General features: G+C 50.1%; 1 long non-coding RNA gene across 3 annotated transcripts in view; it reads right to left on the minus strand.

Moving 5' to 3' along the window:
• Nucleotides 1-8,940: 8,940 nt before the first annotated feature.
• Nucleotides 8,941-19,642, minus strand: part of LOC144310289 (uncharacterized) — a 76,006-nt gene continuing 65,304 nt past the window's right edge. For all 3 annotated transcript variants that reach the window (XR_013375987.1, XR_013375988.1, XR_013375989.1), the window contains 2 exons: nt 16,732-16,790; nt 8,941-16,493 (listed from right to left, as the gene is read on the minus strand). This is a non-coding gene — a long non-coding RNA (uncharacterized LOC144310289). The remainder of the gene's footprint in view (nt 16,494-16,731; nt 16,791-19,642) is intronic.

Genomic DNA, 19,642 nt, shown 5'->3' on the forward strand with positions numbered 1-19,642 from the left:
TGGGCTAGCATGGAACCACCAGCCAACAGATGAAGACCGCAATCAACTCAGCACGGACATATTTGCCTATAAGGGCTGTCTCCCCATAACTGGAGGAGTTTACTCTTTGAATTCAGGTAAGAAATTCTAAATTGCACATGCACAGAATCAGAGTGTACTTGGCCATCCTGATATGGCTCTGCTGGAGATGAGATGGAATGTTCTCTTTTGGCTCCTCTCACTGCACAGCAGTTTAGAGTCATTGTGAAAAGGAAAAATCTTCATGCCACACAGTCAGGCTTCATAACATCCTAGTTATGGGTGCTCTTGGGCAGGTTTCTGAACCTCTCTGAGCCTCAGTTTCTCCACCTGTAAAGGGAGGGTGGGCATGACTATAACGATGGTATCTACCTATATGGTTGTTGCATTGAGAGCATGCAAGTTAAGGCCTGTGTCGTCGCATGACAGAAGAGGCAAGAGATCTATTTATAAGGACACTAATCCCATTCATGAGGGCTTCACCCTTACAACCTAATCACCTCCCATAAGCCCACTTCCCATTACACCAGGGATTAGGTTACAACACATGCATTTGGTGGTGGGGGGTGGGCACATTCACTCTACAGCAATGCTGATGGTGAGGCTGAGGGCCCTGTGTGTTTCTGTGTATGATACACACCAGAATATATACTGGGGATGGGTATTCACGAAGTGTGTGTGGGTGTGTGAACTGAGGCTACTAGTTAATTAGATCATTTGTGGTTAGCTGCCAACCAGCAAGTCCCACTGAACAGATTTAAACCTCTCTCAAGGCTTGATGGGGGGACACCTGGGTGGCTCAGTGGTTGAGCATCTGCCTTTGGCTCTGGGTGTGATCCTGGGGTCCTGGGTTCGAGTCCCACATCGGTCTCCCTGCATGGAGCCTGCTTCTTCCTCTGCGTGTGTCTCTGCCTCTCTCTCTGTGCCTCTCATGAATAAATAAATAAAATCTTTAAAAAAAAAAAAGGCTTGATGGGAATCTGGGAGCATTTGGTAAAATCATGAGAACACAGCCTTCACAATGTATATTTCTCTGGCAAAGTCAGATCCGCAGCACATTTCCCAGGCAAAGAGTCAACTGTGCATCAGAAGATGGTTCACACAGGAGGATGGGAAGGAGAAGCAAAGAAAGAGCGTGATCAAAGTTGTTTGCTCTCCCAGTGACCAGTGAGACACACATGGGTTTCACCATGTTTCCATGATGAAGAAACCATGTCCTAGAAAGGCTAAGTGGCTTTGGTGGGGCCACCTGGATGCCAGCAGCAGGGCCAGAGTTTGGACTCATCTACAAAAACCTCACCCCAAGGCCCATCCAGGGGGATTCAATCCACACCAAAGGACACAATGTTGGTTTCACTGTGTGTCATGGCCTCCAGCACCGGAGTCAGAATCCTTAACCTTCCTTCCAGCAAGTCTCAGACCTCTGCTCACAAGATGTTTCTTTGGGCAGATAATTAAATCTAGATTCCTGGGTCCTGGCCCCTCAGGTGTGCTGACCTTGGAGTCTGGGTGCCGGCTGGACTCTGCATTGCACAAAGCACCCAGGGGAGCAACCACAGGACCCTTGCACCTGAGAAACACAGGCGTCCAGTCCACTGCCCTTGGTCCTCAGCCACAGTTTGGATTTTCCAAAATGGCAGGCAAGCAGAACCGAGTCAACTGTGGCTTTTTTGAGACACTTGATGTGTAACAGCACAAAGACAGAGGAAGGGATGGCTCAGGACTCAGGAGATGGAACCGCAGGAGGACTGCACCATATCCTAGCCAAAACCTCGCTTCAGGCCTCAGTCCCCTCATCTGCATGGTGGGTGCAATATGCCCTGTGCAGTTGGGATCCAGGGAGATGATGCCCCATGTTCGCCACCAGCAATCCTCATTCCTGAAACCTACAGAGTTCCAGAGAAAACCCTCCCAAGGCATGTGCTTGGCATTCTCAGAGGGGACTAACTCGGCAGGCGGGGGACCTTGTGAGCTACACCCGAGCCCATCGGGACACGCAGCTGTCCGCATGGAGGAGGCTCTAATTACCACGCTCAAGGAAGCAAATGCAAGATAAAATTACCACCGACTCCAGTCATAAATACTAACTTTCTCTTTTAACATTTTTACGATACTCCCTCTTTTCAGATGCAATAATTTACCCTAATGTGTTCCTCCCACCATGTTTTCTACTCATCTGACATCTGTTTAAATGTTGGGGCAGCAGGATGAGAGTAAATCACATTATGCTGATTACGTGTATTTTATTCTACTGTGCACCGCTGAGCCCACATCAGCCTCATGCGCCGGGGCTATGGCCACAAACACCAAACTCTGCTCTTCACATTATCTTGATGAACAGGATGTACATCGTAATCCCCACAAAGTGGAAAAATACCAAAATGCCATCAAGTTGGTCTGGCTGTTTTTTAAGGAGTTGGAATGGAACATATTTGTCTCATCCATTCAGCCAGGGAGCCATGAATCAGTGTCTAGTGGACCTGCCACTAAACACTTAACAGGAGAACTTTGGGAGGACACAGAGAAATGCTACTTGTTTTCTAAGATCACATTATATGGGAAAGTTTCCCGGATGGAATTCTGTTGAAGTCTGAAATCATTTAAAGAGCAAAAAGATGTTCCTATTGGGGGTAAGGTTCCACTGACTAGGACAAAACAAACAAAAACAATCAATGAGAGTGGCTTAAATGCACAATATTTTATTATTTTGCATAAAAGAAGACAGAACTGGGTATTCCAGGGCTGGTGTGGTGCTTTCACAAAGTTGACCGAGTTCCAGGCTCCTTTCAGTCTCCCTATGTTGCAGCCCTCCTCCTTATGGCCCAATATGGCTGCGTGAGCTCCAGCCATCACATCCAAGTTTCTGACAGCAGGATAGAAGGAGTGAAGAAAGGCCATGTCTTTCCTTTTTTGAAAATAGATTTTATTTTTTAGGAGTTTTAGATTTATAGGAAAATTATAACCATGTCACAGAGTTCCCATATACCCCACACTCAATTTCCCCTATTCTGAACATCTTACATTAGTATCACACATTTCTTATAATCAATGAACCAATACTGATACATTATCAATATCTAAAACCCACACCTTTTTTCAGATTTTCCTAGTTATTACCTAATATCCTCTTCCTGTTCTAGGCTCCCTATCCAGGATCCCACGTGACATTTGGCCGTCATGTCCCCTTAGGCTCCTCTTGGCCTTGAAGACTGTTCATTCACTCTTTTAAGGAGACTTCCCAGAGATATCACAAGACACTTCCTTTGACTTCTCATTGGTCTGAACTTAGTCCCAGAACAGTACGGAGCTGCACGGAGCTGCATGAGAGGCAGGGAGAGCATTGCTGGTAACCACTGCCCAGCTGAAAATGAAGGAAAAGATGGAGAATGGGCCTCAGGCACTGGGGATAATGGTCCTTGCTACAGAAGAGTCTCAGGAGACCACCCTGGCTGGCTTCCGCTTTGCTGGTGCAGTCCTAACAGCCCCATTTGTGGGGCAGCTGTCACCTAAGAAGGGTGAGTGATTACGAAGGGTGAGTGATTACCCCAAGGCCACGCAGCCAGTCCCCAGCATGTGGCTCTTTCCACTCCACCAGCCTCCCCCCATGACTTTTTCTCTCCTCTTTGAGCTTATTTCTGAGCCAGTTCCAGCTGTCATCCTACACAGACTCCATTTGGAGGATCCTCTAAGAGGGTGTCCCTCATCGCTGGGTTGGGGCCACACACCCATCCCGGGACCCCAGGCTGGATCAGATGAGCAGCAGATGAACTGCTCTGGGAGCTTTGATCGAGAGTTTACTATATATATGGTGGGTGTTGTGCTCAGTGCCTTCCCAGGATACTACTTGGAATCCTCAAAACAATCTCATAAGGTGAGCTTTATTGCTCTTCTGGGTCTACCTAAGAGGAGCCTGAGGCTCGGGGGGTTAACTGGCCCAAGGTCACAGTCAGCAGGAGATGACGCTGGGATCCAGGTCTGACCTGCAGGGGAGCCCTGGGTCGCGCTGGCCTGCTGAACGCCCGTGGTGCAGCGCCCAGGAGCTACGATGCAAGGGAGTGACACAGGCTCTCAGCCCCTGAGACACTCACACCCAGACACTGTGTCTGGAGGCAGGACTCGGTGGGGGTCGAAGCTGTGCCCCTCCAGCCTGGTTCTAAGGTTCATTTCAGGCCCTCATTTGCACATTTTACAGCATTCTCAAAACCTGTGACCTTGCTAATAGTTCTTTCTAAATGCCTTTGTTGCCGGGTCAGGTGGAGCTCCAACCAGGAACCCCGGGTGATCCAAGCAGGGCCTTGCTCCACATGCTTTACCCACACGACATGTCCTCCTGACGGCGCTACGGGCAGCCTCCGCGTCCTACAGCCAGGGACCTGTCTGGCCCTGGGCCAGCACTGCGGCTGCCTCCCTGGAGCTCACAACACCCCTGGTGGCCAGGCGAGGTGTCTATGTTGTCCCTGTTTGCAGGATGGGAGAACAGAGTCAAAGAGGCTGAATCCACCTCTTGGCGATGTGTCAGTGAGGGTAGCCTAGCGACTGGAACAAATATCCCCGGGTTCCAGGAGCTTAACCTTCCGTCACAGTCCAACACAGGACCGTGGGGTGGGTACTCAGCTCCACGCGGTGGTTCCAGAACCCATTCTCTCAGGTCTTGGCATCTCCCGCTGGATGTTGGCATCACGTCAGTGGACGAGGAAGAGAGCCAGGCTAGATGTGCACACAGCGCTCCTCCCGCGTCCACTGGGCCCCAGTCTCAGGGTCCCCGCCTGGTTGTGTGCAGAAGTGAGAAACACAGGCCAGGGGAGCCCCAGCAGACGCCGCAGAGCGCCTCCTGCGTGGACGCTGCTGTGGGAGGCTGGTGTGGCTGGGGAGGGGAGAGTTGGGAGCATGAGACGGGGGAGCAGGGAAGAGGCCCCTCAGCAGACCTGTGAGCCTTGGCATCAGACACCATGGAAGGGAGTGATGAGAGCAGATTATCTGGCAAGCCCAAGGTCACCCAGCGAGTTACTGCAGCCACCAGCCCCAAGTGGAGCAGGACCTTCAGATCCTAGAGCTCTGTGCTCTTCCTGGGCACTATTATTCAGACCCAGTGGCTACTCCCTCCCCCGTCTTCCTAACCCCCCCCCCCCCCCGCCCGCCCCAGGACTGTGCTTTATCACTGCCAATTCTTCCCGGCAGTGCTTGAGACTCCAAGGCTCCAGGGGCTCGAGCTGTAGGTGGCAGAGCCATTCACCTGTGCTGCCAGGGAGCACCCTGCAGGCAAGTCCCCGCAGAGCTGGCCGCGAGTCAGGCGGCCTTACAAATTACTCCGTTAAACCTAAAAGCTTCAGCAATCCTGGGGATTACGAGGAGGCCCGGCGAGGCCTTGTTAGGACGGGCCTCCGGGGGAACATGGAAGGTATTTACATTTGCTGAAGGGGCTCATTTCGGTGAAGGATGACAGGGCCTCGGCCTCAGAGAATCATGTGTGCATGGGCTTTTTTTTTTTTTTTTTCCAGCAAACACTCAAGCTCTCAAGAGGTCAGATACAGTGCAAGGCAGAAATCACGCTCAGCTTCAGGCGGGGATGTTGTTGTGGGCTAACCAGGTGCCGGGCGCCAAGTTGTCTCTGGATTTCAGTGCCTTCGCAGTTTGGTGTCTGTGAGCTTGGCAAACATGACACCTGTCCCAGACACCTTTTCATGGGTTCCAACTGCATTCTGCAGGCGCCTTGCTGGATGTCCGCCCTGGGCACCTTCCACCACTCCCTCCAGGAACTGTCTGTTGCCCGGGGGCGCATATGGCCTGGTACTTGCCCTTCTATCCATGCACAACCAGGAAAAGAGTTCAGGCATCATGGGGTGGACCGTTGGCCAATGACTCACAGAAGCCAGTGGATAAATTTCCTTCCTTTCTCCTTGGACGGACTGTCCTGAGAAGCAGTTTGTAGGCATGGACTTTAGGAAGATGGTCCCCTAAAACTGAACAACCAAATCTCTTAACACCAAGTGGTGGCCGCTTCATCGGACCCTCCTGCTGGCTCCCCTTCCCCTCACTTCTGCTCTCTGGGATTTTGCCTCCTGACAAGGTAGTAGCACGCAAGTGTTTGCCTCGGATTTTGTTTTCTGAGGAATACACACTCAGACCTCTGCACACTCACGCTTGTACACGCATGGAACTGGTGGTCATCCTGAGCCTTTCTCAGTTCTGACAAGCAAGTCAAAGGGACTCTGGTTTTCTTCTACAAAATGATCAACAGCAGCAACTTCTTTTTTATGACCATGACTATCACTTCTGGGGCAGGGACTGACAGACTGTTCCCGAAGTCATTTCCCTTTCCTCCAGGGCACACGGCTCTCTGCAGTTCCCAGATGCCCTTACAGGTGGCAGGGGAGAGGACAGCCAGGTGGCTGAGTCATGGGCAGTGGGATATGACAACAGCAATATTGACTGCTTCTGGGTCTGATCCATAAAATGCTCACGGGCAACCTTCCTCATTCTCCTTCCTCACCCACCTGCTGAATAGAGGGGTGTCCAAGGACTGGGAGAAGGGAGATCCAGAAGATGGAAGGGGGAAGGCTCCTAAATGGGAAAACGGGTGCTGGACTACAGCGTGAGCAAGAAAGAAGAAGCTTCCGTGTGTTGAGCCTCTGAAAACCCAGGGTTGTGAGTTGCAGCAGGAAAACCATCCTCCTGAATGTGATCTACCAGACTTTGCATGGAGTGCATCTCTATGCACCATCCTATTTAGCCTCCACAGAGAAAGTCCAATTGTTATTAAACTAGGCTTGTGTGGGATGTGGGGCACACGCAGCAAATGGAGGGGGATTCTCCAGAATTTTAGCACTAAAAAAAACTCCTGCCACCAGAAAGAAGCCCACCTCCACTCTACAGATGAAGAGACTGGAGTTCAGGGAGGACCAGAGACCTACTTGAGGCATCACTCAGTTCATGGGAGTGCCGATCATCAGTCCCCCACCTCCCAATCTCCCCCGTCCTAAGGCACTGGGGACTGGCAAGCATCTTCACAGTCCTTGGCTGTGTCTTCCAGGGGGACAGGGAATGGAGGCAGTGATCACAGAGATAAGTCGGTCGTATCCTCATCGGATATGGTGCCAAGAACAGCAATGTTGCAGCGAAGGGTTTAGCCGGGGTTGGAACTGGCTCCTCTACTAACTAGCTGTGTGTCTTGGAGCAAATCTCTCTGGGCCCTAGGTCCTCACTTATAAAAGAGAGCTGGTCATGGAACCCACGCAACAAAGCTGTCGGGAAGACTCAACACCGTTAGACGGGCCACCCCACGTCGCTAGCGCACTGTAAGCATCCAGCATCATCTGTATTAGTGTCGTTTGAATTCACGAGTGGGCCCAGTTGCAGGACTATCCAAACTTAGTACCTCACACTATCCCTGCCCAGGCTCTTTGCCTTTGTTCCTCCAAAGTTCTCACCTCACTTCCCAGCTTCAAAAATCCATGGCCACCCACCGACTCCCCTCCCCCCTCATTAAACTAGGCTTTCAGGAAAAGATCTAGTATCAGTCAGATAATGTAAACCATCCAGACGCCTCGCCAGGGGCAGCTCCGCCCAAGCTTTCGATGTGGGGGCAAGCGGCAGGGCTTCCTGGGAGAGGTCTGGGGTCTGAGCCGGCAGGCCGGGGGCGGACGCAGAGGGTGGGGCGCTCCTCCTGAAGGGTCCAGTGAGCACCCCTCCCTGCCTCCTGCCCGGACGCCGGGCCCTCTGGCCAGCATATCCCGGCAGGCACTCGCGGCTGAGTCACCGGATGGCTTCGGCCTTCTCTCCGACCCAAACTGAGAGCCCATAATACCACCCCAGCTTGGCTTTGTGGTTTTCTGTCTTGCTCATTCCCCAAAACAAGGTCCTCAGGAGGGGGTGGAGGCCTGGTGCACTATGATTCTGGGGAAGGGTGGGGTGGGAGCAATTATCCCTCTGGAGCCCCGAAGAAACTTTTTTCAGAAAAGGATGTGGAATGTAATGGGGGAAGGGTGGGGGGAGACCTGCAAGATGCTTTACCAGAAAGTGCTGTCGGACCCTGGGTTGGATGCGATCTGAGGATCCTTCACACCCATCGTCCATACATTCAACGGTCATCCATCCGCTCCCATCCCCACCCTTCCCTCTTTGCATCTTTCCTGGGTCCGTCTACCCACTCACCCATCCATCCACCTACTGTCCGTCTTGCTCGCCCATCGACTTTCTAACTGTGGAAGCATCAGATGTGGCACCAGGAACCCTCCACAGAGCAGGGCAGGCACAGACCCTTCCCCCCTGCCCTCGTGCTCATTGTCCAGGGCACGCGCACAAGGATAAGCATTCGGTTGCTCTCTCTGTCCGGGCTCCCACCACTGCAGACCCTGAGGGTGAGGAACGCAATGTCTTTGGAAGATGACCCCAGGAAATACCCCTCGGGGACTGGAGAAATGAGACAAGGAAAAAGGGTGCCCAAGAAAAGGTGCACCGCTGAGCAGGCTGGGCCCCTGAGGGCAGCTGGTGGTCCACCCTGCCAGAAACCTCTAGAAGGCTTGTGGAATGTGCCCCAGGGGCATCCCAATTACAGGACGAGAGAACTGAGGCAGCCACCCACCTCTGGTTAAGGGCTGCTCCTGGGCAGCTGAGCCCTGGGAGGGCAAAGCCAGTCCCCTGATCGAATAAGCCACACACAGGATGGGATTTGGGGTTAGGGGGAGAGGCACCACGCACTTGTCATATCTGCACAGGTGTGAAACCTCCTGAAAGGAAGAGCCAGGATGGGCAACCGAAGTGTGGCGAGTGTGCCGCGGGTGAGCTCAGCATGCACCATCAACGGCCATCCCGCATGGAAGCAAAAAGGGACTGGAAGACACATTAAAACAAAGTGCAGAGTAATATGCCATTCCAGTGATTATAAAGCACCTGGGAATTACCCTTTAAAAGAAAGTGCAGAACTTTTATGGAGAAATTGAAAACTTTATTAAGAAGTGAAAGAAGACCCGAACAAATAAAAAGCGACCTCTGTTCGTGGGTGGGATGACCCAGCCGTATGGAGCCACCGTCTCCCCTCAAAGCGACTGTACCTTCCCTGACGCGCCCATCAGAATCCCAGCAGTCTGGGGAAGAACCTGACAGCCGGATTTTCTAAAATTCGTATGAAACAGTCAACTTCCACAAACCGCTAGAACGATTTTGAAAGAGTGCAAAATGTGATCTTTATCTTTTTGTTCATTCGAGTGTTTTATGCTGTCACCCCAGCATACACACATTTTACATATTTTTCTTTACGTTTTTATGTAAACATCACTTAATAACATTAGTTTAAAAGTCTCATGATAAGTCATCAGGTTGCTTATCTTAATTTCCTTAACCATAGCCTTACTGTTGACATTTCAAATTCCAGTTTTTAATCAGCATTTTAAAAAAAATCCCATTTTAAAAATCTCCCATTTTTTTAAAACTTCTTTTTTTTATTTTTGAATTGTGGTAAGGTTGCATGAGATCTACTTGTCTCACCAAGTTCTTAAGAACACGATTCAGGACTGTGCACTACAGGTGCCAGCGCCTCAATACCTCACCTTGCATGAGAAGGTGTCTCCCTCCCCTGCCCCTGGCAGCCACCGCTCTTCTCTCCGCATCCGTGAGTCAGATTTTTGTAGACTCCATGTGTAAGTGAACTCACGTAGTGTCTGTCTTTCTGTATCTGGTGTTAACAACGTAATGCTGTCCAGGTTCATCCATGTTTCACCACTGCCAGGATTTCCTTCTTTTTAAGGGCTGAATAATATTCCAGTTGTGTGTATATAACCACGTGTGTTCTATTCCCTTCAATCATCCATACACATTTAGATTGTTTGCATATCTTGGCTGTTGTGAACAATGCTGTAGCAAACGTGGGAGCTGGGATATCTCTTCGAGATCCTGATTTCAATTCCTTTGGCTAGATACAGAGATGTGGAATTGCTAGATCATATGGCACTTCGACTTTTAATATTTTGAGGAACCTGTAGACTATTTATTTTTTAAAAAAAAAGATTGTATCTATTTATTCATGAAAGACACAGAGAGAGAGAGGCAGAGACATAGGCAGAGGGAGAAGCAGGCTCCCTCTGGGGAGCCCGATGCAGGACTTGATCCCTGATCCCAGGATCACACCCTGAGCCAAAGGCCGACACTCAACCACTGAGCCACCCAGGTGTCCCACCTTTAGACTATTTCTATAATGGTTGTATAAAATTACATTCTTACCAACGGCGCACAAGGGTTCCCTTTTGTATACATCCCAAAGAGCTTTTATCTTTTGTCTTTTTTAAGATTTTAAATAAAATCTTAGCCCCGACATGGGGCTCGATCCCAACACTCCAGGATCATGACCTGAGCTGAAGCCAGATGCTTAACCAACCCCAGGGCCCCATCTTTTGTCTTTTTGGGGTTTTTTTGTATTTTTTTTAAATTTATTTATTTATTCATGAGAGACACACACAGAGAGAGGCAGAGACAGAGGCAGAGGGAGAAACAGGCTCCATGCAGGGAGCCTGACGTGGGACTCGATCCCGGGTCTCCAGGATCATGCCCTAGGCTGAAGGCGGTGCCAAGCCGCTGAGCCACCAGGGCTGCCTTTTTTGTATGTTTTTTTATTGGAGTTCGATTTGCCAACATATAGTATAACACCCAGTGCTCTCCCGTGAAGTGTCCCCCTCAGTGCCCATCACCCAGTCACCCCATCCCCCCGCCCACCTCCCCTTCCACTACCCCTTGTTCGTTTCCCAGAGTTAGGAGTCTCTCATGTTCTATCTCCCTCACTGATATTTCCCACTCATTTTCTCTCCTTTCCCCTTTAATCCCTGTCACTATTTTTTATATTCCCCGTATGAGTGAAACCAAATGTTTGTCCTTCTCTAAATGACTTACTTCACTCAGCATAATACCCTCCAGTTCCAACCACGTTGAAGCAAATGGTGGGTATTCATCGTTTCATGGCTGAGGAATATTCCATTGTATACATAAACCACATCTTCTTTATCCATTCATCTTTTGATGGACACTGAGGCTCCTTCCACAGTTTGGCTATTGTGGACATTGCTGCTAGAAACATCGGGGTGCAGGTGTCCCGGCGTTTCACTGCATCTGTATCTTTGGGGTAAATCCCCAGAGTGCAATTGCTGGGTCGTAGGGTAGCCCTATTTTTAACTCTTTGAGGAACCTCCACACAGTTTTCCAGAGCGGCTGCACCAGTTCACATTCCCACCAACAGTGCAGGAGGGTTCCCCTTTCTCCACATCCTCTCCAACATTTGTTGTTTCCTGTCTTGTTAATTTTCACCCTTCTCACTGGTGTGAGGTGGTATCTCATTGTGGTTTTGATTTGTATGTCCCTGATGGCAAGTGATGCGGAGCATTTTCTCATGTGCTTGTTGGCCATGTCTATGTCTTCTTTGGTGAAATTTCTGTTCATGTCTTTTGCCCATTTCATGATTGGATTGTTTGTTTCCTTGCTGTTGAGTTTAATAAGTTCTTTATAGATCTTGAATACTAGCCCTAGTATCTTGGGATCCTAGCCCATTATCTAATATGTCATTTGCAAATATCTTCTCCCATTCTGTAGGTTGTCTTTTAGTTTTGTTGACTGTTTCTTTTGTGTCTTTTTGGTAACAGTCCTTCTGACAGGTGTGAGGGGACATCTCATCATGGTTTTGATTTGTATTTTTTCCCTGGTGATGAGTGATGTTGAGCATCTTTCCATGTGTCTGTTGCCCATTTATATGTCTTCTTTTGAGACATGTCTATTCAAGTTCTTTGCTCATTTTTTTTTAGTTGGGTTTTCTGTATTCCTGCTACTGAGTTGTCTGGGTTCCTATGTATTGGGGATAGTAACCCCTCATCACATTCACATGTATGGCTTGCAGGTATTTTGCTCCATACCATGAATTATCTCTTAACTCTGTTGATGGTTTTCTTTGCTGTGCAGACACTTTTCAGTTGGATGTGGTCCCATTTGTCTTTTTTTTGGCTTTTGTTGCAGTGTTTTGGGGTCATAGCCAAAAAGTCACCATCCAGACTAATGTCAAGGTTTTCCCCTAACTGTAGTTTTACAGTTTCAGACCTTATGTTTAAGTTGTTAATCCATTTTGAGTTGACTTTTGCATATGGTGTGAGATAAGGATCTAATTTATTCTTCTGCATGTCCTCAATGGCTTTGTTTTGTTTTCTTTTTATTTACTCATGAGACACACACACACACACACACACACACACAGAATGAGAGAGAGAGAGAGGCAGAGACATAGGCAGAGAGAGAAGCAGGTTCCCTGTGGGAAGCCCAGTGCAGGACTGGATCCCAGAATCTCGGGATCATGACCTGAGCCAAAGGTACATGCTCCACCACTGAGGCACCAGGTGTCCCTGTGTCCTCAATGTTTTATAGTTTTCAGTGTACAAGCCTTTCCTCTCCTTGGTTAAGTTTATCACTGAGTGGTTTATTCTATTTGATGCTATTATGAACAAGAATGTTTTCTTAATTTCCCTTTTGGACAGTCTGTTGTTAGAGTACATAAATGTAACTGAGTTTGGTGTGTGGATTTGATTCCTACAACCTTACATTTGTTGTGGAGTCTGGAAGATTTCCTACATATAAGATCATGTCATCTGCAAATAGCAAATTTTACTTCTTTCTTTCCAGTTTGGATATCTTTTATTTCTTTTTCTTGCCTAATTGCTCAGGTCAGGACTTCCTGTACTATGTTGAATACACATGGCGAGAGTAGACATCCCTGCCTTGTTCCTGACCTTAGAGAGAAAGCTCTCAGTTTTTCCCCATTGGATATGATCTTAACTGTGGGCTTTTCACATACTTCCTTTACTATATTGAGGTACATTCCTGAAGGACAGGAAACACTTCCAAACTCATTTTAGGAGGCCAGCATTATTCCAGTACCAAAGCAAGGCAAGGGCACTGCAAGAATAGGAGACTACAAGCCAACTCAGATGTGAAAGTCCTCAACCAAATACTAGCAAACTATCTCAAACAGAAGGATCATACACCATGACCCAGTGGGATATATCCCTGGGATGTAACAGTGGTCCAATAAAGCAAGTCAATTAATAGAAGACACCACATTAACAGCATGAAGGATAAACACACAATCAACTCAGTAGAAGCAGAAAAAGCATTTGACAAATTTCAACCTTCTTTCATAATAAAAATCTCAGCAAACTAGGTATAGAAGGAAGACATTTCTTGATGATAGAAATAGCTTTAAGCCTCTGAACAATGCGCCCCCCCCCCTTTTTTTTTTTCATTTTACGAGTGCTATACTGTTCAAGATAATTCTATTTCCCTCTAACTGTGGAGGTAAAAGAACTCAGAGTGAGATCTCTGGCCAGTGCCTCTGGGGTCATGTTGGACATTTCTTGTAGCAATTTCACTGCAGGTATCTTTTACATCCCTGCCCTTATCTCTCTTGGCTCAATATTATTAATTAGCCATGATAAGTCTCAACACGGTCGCGTCCAGACACAGCCCCCAACTGAGCAGTCCTGGATTTGCTCATGGAAGTCGGGCTCAGCTGAGCCTGGGGAGCACCAGATGCTGCGGGCTGGGGCTAACTGTGCTGTCTCCTGATGCCCTCTCATCATTAGAAGGTCTGCCCAAACTTGTGGTGCAGGTTGCTGACTGTGCAAATGACGGACGCATAACCCATTGGTTCTGCGGGCAGGAGGAAAGTACACTTCAGCTCCACAGAGAACTGGTCTGGACATTCCTGCATGGAGGAATGGGGGCCTGAGGGACTTTTCCTTCCAAACACAGGAGTAAGGAGGAAGGTGTGGCGAGGCATGGCAAAGCTGCTTCCCCAGAGGGCCGAGGGGTGCAGACAGAGCAACCTACCTCTTCAGGACAGCTGTACCCCCTGGCACGATCCCTGTGGAGTCACTTTGAATGCCAAGAGTGGTTCGCCTGAGTGTGATTTTCTTTCCTCTGCAGACATCTCCAAGGGCCCTGTTACTCACACCCAGAGTCAAGATTTCACTGCCACCACCGAGGGCTGCAGGCAGCACTCAGAGACCCTGCAAGGCCCAAAGACCCACCCTCTGCCTCCTTCCCTGCACCCCAGGCTGTGGGAGTCAGGGAGGGGAGTGATGCTGGGAGGATCATCTAGGGTACAGGAAGGCCGCACTCTGGAAACCCGAGGTTCACCCCAACTAAAGGCACTCGAAGTCACCCTGTCCCCATAGCAAACTCCAGCCTTAGTCTGGGCAGCTCATTTTCCTTTGAAAATGGCTGTTTTTCACCTGGGAAACAGGCTACTTCTCAGAATGAGCCTTTCCACCTGGGCAGAAGCTGCCCGGAATCCAGCAGTGCACATCCCGCCCTCCCACCCCACAACCTGGCAAATGGCGAGAACACACCCCCCGGAGCTGAGCATGTTCTGAGGCTGGCAGAGTGAGGGTGGAAACGGGCCCAGATCGGCTGCTGAGCCCCGTCAAGCTCCCAGGCAGCTGGAGTCAGGCCTCAAAAGAGTGGGGTTCATTTCCAAACCCCCTTGGTTGAGTTGAAAAGTTAGTCCCGAGATCTTTTAGTTAATGACAAATGCCTCCTGAGTCAACATACAGTGGAATTTAAGGTTAAAAGCATAATTAATTTTTTGCTTTCGAGTTAAAAAATAAACAAGTCAGTATTCACTCATCAGCACGTGTTCCCTGAGTGCCCACCTTGGGTCCAGGCAGTGCTCCAGCGCGGCACGCAGCAGTGGGCCCTGACCTACAGAAGGCATCCAGGAGGTCAGAGGACAGCAGACGTGCACATAACGGATGTGTGGCTGCGGCGGAGCCGGGGGGCAGGGGGGATGGGGGCTCCGGGAGGGCACAAGACAGCATTTGAGCAGAGGCCTGAAGGCAAGACAGCAATAGACAGGCAGGAACACAGAGGTCCAGGAGGGCACGTGAACAGGGGAGGGTGGCCCCCAAGTCAGGGAAGTCATTGGAGCGAAGGAGAGATGCAGGCCCAGGTCAGGTGGGAACTTGTGAGCTGTGGTGGTGCACTCACTAACTCACACATCTTCACGCCCACATCAATACCCCTGAGTCTCACAGAGATCTACACAAGCATGCACACCAGACACACACACATCCACACACATGTAGATGCTTGTGCACCTTGACTCACACATACCTGCCCACATTTGCACACTCACAGGTCATGACTCACACATACACACGCACACTTTCACATTAACACATATACACAGCTGCACGTTCACACATAAACGCCCCAAGTCACACCCACTGACATGTACATTCATCTGCTCACGTGACACCACCTGACTCATGCACACACACACACACACACACACACACACACTGTCTCACACACCTCTCCAGCAACATATTTCCAGTTCCACCTCAGCCTTCTGTTCCAGAGATCTGAGCTGGACCTCCACTCTGCACCTCTGCATGGTAACCTGCACAAACGTGCATGCCCTCGGCCTCAGTCTCCTGCCTCTGTGTGTGCTGGAAGTGCACCCCCTCAAGGAGCAGACAGGCTCTGGAGGTGGGAGCAGAGACGGCAGGCTGAAGCCCACTGTCCCACGACACCAGAGGTGACCGGTGTGAAGTCCCTGCTCACCAAGGATGCACTGAAGCAGCACAGGGATGGGGCAGCCTGGGAATCCCTGCACGTGTGCCTCTGTGCCTCTCCCCAAAAAGCACACACCCAGAGACACTGGCACAGGGGCCTCGGATGCGCATGGAGGGACCTGGGGGCGACAGGTGGGTAAGGGCCTAGGGCTGCTGTGGGAGGCTGAGACAAGGAGGGAGTGGACAGGGCTGGGCACTCGGCCTAGTGCTGGATTTCACCAGAACCCACCCTGCCAACGCTTTGAAAGCTGAAAGGAAACGTAAAAGATTCTCCCCAGGCAGCATTTACGGAACGCGGCACGCTGGGGCCCTTTCACTTGGCGCTCACGGTCTTGGCGGGGGGGTGGCTGGCAGCTGACGGGGGGCCACTGCGCTTCAGCAGATGGAAGGGGTACCAGCCTCTCCGCGCAGAGTCCTGGACGGCTTATCTCTGGCTCCTGACGGGAAAGGGAGTTATTTACAAGGGGTGAAGTCCAGCCGCTGGCCACGAGCCAGCTCACATCCTCTGCAGAAGGCAGGGTTTTTTCAGACTTCCACGTTCTGTTGAACTGAAGAAAAGCACTTCTTCTACGGAAAAATAAATAAGTAAATGCAAGTAACAGCAGTGATTTTAATAATCAGGTTAGTGTGGTTCAAATGCCAAGATGCAAACACGGTGCCGCCGCCGCCGTATCCTGCTTGAGCTCTTCACAGGAGGAGAAAAAAGTCCCCCGCGGAGATACGAGCCTGAGTCTGCAGATTTGGAGGCTTTTTACACCTGTTAAGTTCTGTTAAGTTGGCCACCGTCTTAGATGACGCTACCTCGCAGAACCGGCGTGGCCGCGGAGTCCGGTGGCCCGCCAGCCACATGGCTGCTGGGGGCATGAATGCTCACATCTGCGGGGAGAGGATATACACCCGGGTATCAAGAACTAGCTTGATAGTAATTCCTAGCTACTATCTATTACTAGATAGTAATAACTAGCTTGATTAATGGCTGTAATGCCTTGATTTGGTAAAAATCTTACTTTTAGAAAATTATTCCAAGGAAGTAAGCGAATGCTCATGTTAGAAACATTTGCTGGTGTGAGAATGTTCGTGCTCATAGTTTTATAATAGAGAAAATGGAAAAAACCTGAAAAATCCAGCAGGAGAGAAGCTCTGCCTTCCACATCTTGAGACGGTGACCAGCCCCTAAAAGACAATAAACAGCAAAGCGAGGCTTATAATGTAGGAAGTGAAGAGAAGCACATGCACTCATTACAAAATTATAAGGGCACAGGCGCAAAGCATGTAAAGAAATAGAAGAGTGACAGCTGAAAAGTGAGGTCCTAGGGGAGTCCATTCCTCCCCCTCCAAAGCTCAGAGGGCTACCGATGTAGTGTAGGGTCATTGATATGGCTTCACAATGTTGACTAAATGAAGTGAAGCTAACTCTGTCACACGGATGAGCCGAGGGTGGTCAGGGGAGCAAGGCTCCCCGGGCCCTGGCTGTCCCACCCGCGTGCTGACCCCTCTGCTGGCAGTGCTTGCTGGCTGCCCCTCTGCCACAGGTGGCAGCAGGTTCACCCCGGGCGGTGCAGCCGTGCATGTGTGTGTGTGTGTGTGTGTGTGTGTGTGTGTGTGTGGCTTCGTCCTCAGCATGGCAGCTCGGAGCTGGGTGGGCCGGAGATCAAAAGCCACTGGGCCCCTCAGTAGCTGTACCACCTGCAGAGTCACCACCTTCCCTGTCCTCCCACGTCCTCATCCTTAGGGGTCCTTTTCCGTGGTCACTAATCCCGTGGTCCAAATGTGTTACGTTTGACTTGAGCCGTGATTTTCAATAAAAGGTCAAATATCAACTCTCAACACACTTCACTGTACTTTTGAGAAAAATTAAAAACAATATCCGTCCATTCCGGTTGGCAAGTGATCCACTTGCCTGGAGGCAGGGGCTGGGTGTCGCAGCCCCAGCTGCCTCCAAGGGTCCCCAGCCCTCCATCCTTGCTGTGTGAGGCCACAGGGGGCCCCTGCACATCCCGGAAGCCAAGACTGAGTGTCCGGGGGCTTTTCCACGCAATATCCATTCAATTGTGTGTCTTGCTTGAATGCAAAAGCATATGGCCTTCCCACTTATTTTTTAACAACTCGTGGGCATTGTTTGGCTTTCAGTCCTCCATCCTCCAAAATCGCATGCTGGGCGCCCATAAAAATGCATAGGCACTAACTTTCCTGTTTTTCCAGGCACAGGCTCCCTCAGGAAATGCATCACTGAGTGGGTTTTCACTGCGGTTCCCAGGCCTGCAATGGAAGCTCACATTGCTTCTGAGCTTGGAGCCCAGCTCAGTGCGCCCAGATCTTTCTTCTCTGGGGGATGAACCTCGACCAGTGGGGCTGCTCAGGGAACTACCTGAAGGCAGGGGTAGGAAACCATCCACTGGTCGATCCAGGTGCTCAAGCAGCAAATATTTACTAGATGTGCACCAAGTGTCAGGGACTCCTGCCTCCAGGGAGATTCAGCTTTGCAGGAGAATGTTCTAGCAAGCGGGTGCCATGTCACAAATCACCCCAAAGCTTCGTGACTGAAACAGCAATCATTTTATTTTCTCCTCTGTTTCTTTGCTAGGGCTGTTGTAATCAAGTACCAACCACTGAGGGGCTTAAACAACAGAAGTCTGCTTGCCTACAGCTCTGAGGGCTGGGAGTCTGAGATGAGGGTGCGGGCAGGGTGGGCTCCTGCGGATACCATGAGGGAGGCTATGTTCCAGTCCTCCCCCAGCTGCTAATGGGGCTTGCCAGTGATCTCTCATGTTCCTTGGCTTGTAGAAGCATCACCCCAATCCTTGCCTTCACATCCATATGGCTTTCTCCCTGTCATCTCTATGTCTGATTTTCCTTTTCTTACAGGGATACCAGTCATAGTGGATTAGAGCCGCCCCTCATGACCTCACTTTACCTTGATTACTTCTGTAAAAACCTCATCTCTGAATAAGGTCACACTCTGAACCACTAGGGATTGGGTCATGAATGCATCATTTGTAGGAGAACACAAGTGCATCAGCAGTATCTCTCTCCCATGGGTTCTGTGGTCAGGATCCAGTCGGGTCTCCTGGCTGCAGGCAGATTCAGTGAAGGGGTGCGGCTGGCATGGCCCACCCCTGGGTGGTCTGGGTGGTCTCTCCATGTGGGGGGGCTTGGGCTTCCTCACAGCATGGCCACCGGAAGCTTCAGGAGCAGACACCCCAGTGAGCAACAGGGAAGCTGCCTTGCCTTTCATGACCTAGCTCTGGAAGCCAACATAGTGTCACTTTTGCCACCCTCTCATGGCCAAGTTCACCAACACGTGCTGAGTGTCAAGGGACAGGGATGTAGACCCCACCTGTTGATGGAAAGAGTGTTGAAGAAGTCACACGTGGGATGGGACTATTGTCACAGCATTTACAGCATTTTTGACAGATGCAATGGGCTACAGGGACGCTGGAACAGTAAACACAGAGTGGATGGTAGGGTGGCGACTGCTGCTTTCAGATAAGTGTAGGTTGCCATGGAAACATAGCAACTGGGCACTGGAGCCCAAGTGAACAGCCTGGAGGACTTCCAGAGGTTATGCTGAGGTCTGAAAGGGGGGGGGGAGCAGCAGTTAGATTGACATGGGGTGAAGGGCAGAGGGACCCATCCGTTCCAGGGCTAGGAGGTGGGAGAAACTGTGCATATTCTACAAAAATCTGGGATTCCAGGGACAAGTACACTCTTCCAGGGCCCACAACAATCTCCCAAGATCTCAATTCCTTGCATGAAAAACCCAGAAGACCCACATTTTATCCAGACTTATAAGTGGCTCTTACAACACTCGGGGCCTCTGATCTGCTCTCACAATTCCATGGCAGTCATTCTTTTTGAACTGATTGTGCCTTTGTCTCAATCAAGGATCAGTAAACTTTTTCCATAAAGACCAGATAGCAATATTTTAGCCTTTGTGAGGCACACAGTCATTGACACACCTATTCAACTCTGCCGCTGTAACACAAAAGCAGCCCTAGAAAGTACGTGAATGGATGGGCATGGCT

Source organism: Canis aureus, chromosome 3 (assembly GCF_053574225.1).
Source record: "Canis aureus isolate CA01 chromosome 3, VMU_Caureus_v.1.0, whole genome shotgun sequence".
Classification (NCBI taxonomy): Eukaryota; Metazoa; Chordata; class Mammalia; order Carnivora; family Canidae; genus Canis; species Canis aureus.